At 48.8% G+C, this 5,315-nt stretch overlaps 1 pseudogene; it reads right to left on the bottom strand.

Moving 5' to 3' along the window:
* Positions 1-3,906: 3,906 nt before the first annotated feature.
* On the bottom strand, positions 3,907-4,037 carry LOC120944518 (annotated as a pseudogene).
* Positions 4,038-5,315: the final 1,278 nt, after the last annotated feature.

The raw sequence follows: 5,315 nt of genomic DNA, 5'->3' as shown, positions 1-5,315 counted from the left end.
CAGATGACGTGGCCAGGTCACGTGGCCATTGGACAATCCACAACTTGTGGCAGGTGACATGGCCAGGTAACGTGGCAGGTGACGTGGCCAGTAGACAATCCACAACTTGTGGCAGGTGACATGGCCAGGTGACGTGGCAGGTGATGTGGCCAGGTGACATGGCCTGGTGACGTGGCAAGTGGACAATCCACAACTTGTGGCAGGTGACATGGCCAGGTGACGTGGCAGGTGATGTGGCCAGGTGAAATGGCCTGGTGATGTGGCAAGTGGACAATCCACAACTTGTGGCAGGTGACATGCCAGGTGATGTGAACAGGTGATGTGGCAGGTGACGTGGCCAGGTGACGTGGCAATTGGACAATCCGCATCTTGTGGCAGGTAACGTGGCAAGTGGACAATCCACAACTTGCGGCAGGTGACATGGCCAGGTGATTTGGCAAGTGGATAATCCACAACTTGTGGCAGGTGACGTGGCCAGGTGACGTGGCAAGTGGACAATCCACAACTTGTGGCAGGTGTTGTGGTCAGGTGGTGTGGCAAGTGGACAATTCACAACTTGTGGCAGGTGACGTGGCTAGTTGACGTGGCCAGTTGACGTGGCAGGTGACGTGGCCAGTGGACAATCCACAACTTGTGGAAGGGTGACATGGCCAGGTGATTTGGCAAGTGGATAATCCACAACTTGTGGCAGGTGACGTGGCCAGGTGACGTGGCAAGTGGACAATCCACAACTTGTGGCAGGTGTTGTGGTCAGGTGGTGTGGCAAGTGGACAATTCACAACTTGTGGCAGGTGACGTGGCTAGTTGACGTGGCCAGTTGACGTGGCAGGTGACGTGGCCAGTGGACAATCCACAACTTGTGGAAGGGTGACATGGCCAGGTGATTTGGCAAGTGGATAATCCACAACTTGTGGCAGGTGACGTGGCCAGTTGACGTGGCAGGTGACGTGGCCAGTGGACAATCCACAACTTGTGGCAGGTGACGTGGCAGGTGATGTGGCCAGGTGATGTGGCAGGTGACGTGGCCAGTGGACAATCCACAACTTGTGGCAGGTGACGTGGCCAGGTGACGTGGCAGGTGATGTGGCCAGGTGACGTGGCAGGTGACGTGGCCAGGTGATATGGCAAGTGGACAATCCACCCATTTGTGGCAGGTGACGTGGCCAGGTGATTTGGCAAGTGCATAATCCACTTGTGGCAGGTGACGTGGCAATTGGACAATCCACAACTTGTGGCAGGTGTCGTGGTCAGGTGACATGGCAAGTGGACAATCCACAACTTGTGGCAGGTGACGTGGCCAGTTGACGTGGCAGGTGACGTGGCCAGTGGACAATCCACAACTTGTGGCAGGTGATGTGGCCAGGTGACGTGGCAGGTGATGTGGCCAGGTGACGTGGCAGGTGACGTGGTCAGGTGACATGGCAAGTGGACAATCCACAACTTGTGGCAGGTGACGTGGCCAGGTGACATGGCAGGTGACGTGGCCAGTGGACAATCCACAACTTGTGGCAGGTGGCGCAACTCGGCCAGCTCGGTGGCCTTTTTGCAGGACATTAGAGCAGCCCAGTGGTCAAATGCATTCTTGCAACCCAGCCCAGTCCGCCCCAAGGGCCTTGGTACACCTCTGAGTAGAAGTGGCATGCGGGCCGCCGAGGGCCGTTCGCGGGCCGCGATCGGCCCGCGGGCCGCCAAGGGCCATTCGCGGGCCGCTACCGGTATGCCCGGTATGCCCTATGGCCAGTCCGGGCCTGTTGGTAGGGTTTTAACCTCACTTCCTGTTCAGCTGTGTGACAGGAAGTGAAGCCAATTTTAAGAAAAGGGACACAAAGCCCAACCCAAAAAACACAAGCAGGGGTTCTAACACTCACTTGGCTTCCCTCAAACACCCACAATTAGAATAGGATTGCCTTGCACTAGATTTAAGCACAGTGCTGTAAATCAGCACTTCAAGCCTGTCCACCAATACCCCCCCCCCCCCAACAGGCCATGTTTGCAGGTTTTCCTTCATCTTGCACATGTGCTTTAAAAGACAGTCTGGACAGCAATTCTTGATAAGATAAATCCACAAAACATGTCCTGTCGGGGGTTCTTGAGAACCACTGCAGTAAAAAGGAAAAAATACTTACCGCTCTGTATTTTTCCTTTCCTGGTGATTATACATGGCAGCAAACAATCCATGCATACGCACCAGGAAAGGAGCTTCGAGACAAATCACACCTGTTTTGTTAGGCCAATCAGGCCTATTTCAGCTGCAGCTGTCAAAATCTGTAGCATGAAAAAGTAAGAAAAAAACAAACTTCAAAATTTTAAAGTAATTTTATTGGTCAACAAAACAAGGAAAGCAAAACAAACAAACACAAAAAAATCAAACAAAAATAAATAAATATAAAAAATAAAAATAAACATAGGTTCATTTGAGACAGTAAACAGAATATGGTTTATGCTTTGGAAATGACAAGATAAATAGACCCACAGACATCTATTAAGGATTGAAACATTAATTATTTACAACATCTTGGGAAATATGTATCAAAATAATGCAGCACAGACAAATATATCAAAGTGAACACCCTAAAAACATACATTGACAACCTCACAAATATTTCAGGCGATGATAGCCCCCACCCAAAATAAATAAATAAACCAGTCAAAAAAGCCTAAATCAAAAAAATATCTGTTTTGCAAAGACATTCGATAAGGACACACAAATCTAATCTTGCCAGCTGGCCCCTGCACACAATCTGGCCTCTTTTCAGGGCAGCTAACAACTGCTCTATACAAGCTTTATATAACATAAGTGTGATACATTTGCCTATATGTCTCAGTTTACTGCTCCCTGCTAGCCAGGTTATTGATGTGCTAATGTCCCCTCACTATTTCTAAAGGTTAATTGATCTATTGTGTTGTGTGAAGGAGAGCTGGGTTTAAGTGGCTTGTGTTAATTATTCTGATTGCTTCATTGTGGTAATTATGTCTCTATATGCGGGGTCGAGCGGTCTGGTTGATGTATTCAGTACAGCTAGTGCTCAGCGTCATTGATGTCATTGTCTAAAGAAAATGTGTTTCAGCATCGGCCCCGTCGTGTCTACCTATAATCTGGATGGAAGCCCCAGTGTGAGGGGGGCGGAGATTTGTCATTGTAACAGTTTTGGAAATGACATATAAGCTGTGTGTTATAACATTAAAGTCTGTGTTGTTCAAGCAGTAAGCTGGTCTCATGTGTGGCTTTCTGGGCGATTCCAGGGATATCCCTCCTCGTGGAATATTGGGGTGATTTTCGTTATGGGAAGAAGGGAACGTTGACGGGGATATCATACCGATACCGTCACAATAAGGTTGTGTGCTAATGAGGCAATTGAAAACACATGGACAGCCCATGAAACACACAAAACACAAGTTCACCCAATGTAGAGACTGAACTTTAAAGTGGGTACACCTGTTAAGGATGTCCTTAAAGCGGTGGTTCACCCTCAATAACAACATTCTAGCATTAAATTAAGCATAGTAGCGCAAGCTACAGTATGCCTTTATTTATTTTTTTTTGCCCCGTACTCACTGTTTAATCCTATAGTGAAGATTCAGACTCCCTGCGGGGAATGGGCGTTCCTATGCAGAGGGAAGATGATTGACGGCCGTCTATGGCACGTCACGCTCCCCGAAGATAGCCGGAGTAGGTCTCGGCGCTATACCGCGCCTGCGCACAGACATCGGAGCTGACTGTGCAGGCGCCGTGAAGGGCAAACACCCGCTCCTCCCGGTAAAAAGAGGAGCAAGGGTTCCCTCCAGAACAACTGACTGGGGCAGATCCCACCAAATCCAGGCCAAAGGCCAGGGACCCGGCCTCCTGGCTTCGACCTCATGCCTCTCTGTCCCGATCAGAAGGCTTTCACCTCCACGCCAACAGGCTTAGCGTCCGCCGACTGCCATCCCTTTCCCCCTCTCACAGGGTACCGGGGACAGTCAGCTTAGCACCACCTATTGGCAACTGATAAGAACAGATACTACACTTGATCTTAGCCAAAAGGCCGAGAAGCGAAACAGTAAAGTTTTTTTTCTATTGAAAAGCCCGTGGCGTGCAAAACACAACCCAAAAACTCCACCCGGTGCAGGAAAAAATGTGCACACACATAAAGAGTGAAACACAAAAAACTGCGACGGGTGTCATCGTCAATGGTCCTCAAAAGAGGATCCGTCTCTGATCCCCCGGGGCGTTAGGCTCCTGACAGGGAAAAGAGTTACAGTGGTCCATACAGCCGTAGCCATATGGACCCATCTTGGTCCAAGCAGCCAAAGCCACAAGGACCCAACATCCTCGGAGGGACTGCCGGAACAGAACCCTCCTCGGTGTGGCTCCCCCGAAGGGAGACCCCTTGAGAGCCGGCGAACTTAGCCAGAAGGCCGGGTCCACCAACTCCCAAGACTTTCAGAGGCAGGCCCGAGGACCAGCACCCTACTCGCCACACATAAAGTGCTCAGCACCAAACAAAAAAAGTGACAAAACAAAACGAACACGCGGTAAAATAAAAAAGGAAGGTGGGGAGAAGGAAGATGGGAGAGTGAGGAAAGTGACCAATGTGCAATACATTGGCCGGCCCTCCGGCCAGGAAACAAAAATTCCACTGGTCCTAGCCAAAAGGCCGGGCCCTAGCGGCAGGTGTATTATGGAGATAAGTGACCAAAAAGGTGCCACAATCACATTCTGGAAGTACTACCCGCTCCACCCGGTAAAAAGAGGAGCAAGGGTTCCCTCCAGAACAACTGACTGGGGCAGATACCACTAAATCCAGGCCAAAGGCCAGGGACCCGGCCTCTTGGCTTCGACCTCATGCCTCTCTGTCCCGATCAGAAGGCTTTCACCTCCACGCCAACAGGCTTAGCGTCCGCCGACTGCCATCCCTTTCCCCCTTTCACAGGGTACCGGGGACAGTCAGCTTAGCTCCACCTATTGGCAACTGATAAGAACAGATTTTTTTTTTTAATTCTTTTATTTAAAATTTCACAAGTAAAATACAAAGTAACATTTGACAAAATATGTACAAAAATAAGATCTTATAACATTTGTACAAAAAATAAAATACAAGAAATAACAAAACGGTTTACAATAAAGTACAGAAAAATAAAATACAAAGAATACAAAAAGGTTTACAATATTTACATAAAAACACCCACATCCCTCCCACAAAACCCTCCCACAAAACCCTCCCACAAAACCCTCCCACAAAACCCTCCCACAAAACCCCAATGGTACATAGCAAAATAACAAGAAAATATATAACGACAAAAAAAAAATATAGCAACAAAAAATATATAACAAC

Source organism: Rana temporaria, chromosome 6 (assembly GCF_905171775.1).
Source record: "Rana temporaria chromosome 6, aRanTem1.1, whole genome shotgun sequence".
In the NCBI taxonomy this organism is placed as follows: Eukaryota; Metazoa; Chordata; class Amphibia; order Anura; family Ranidae; genus Rana; species Rana temporaria.
The sequence above is the reverse complement of the archived record's forward strand: the minus strand, read 5'-3'. Positions and strand labels throughout refer to the sequence as shown.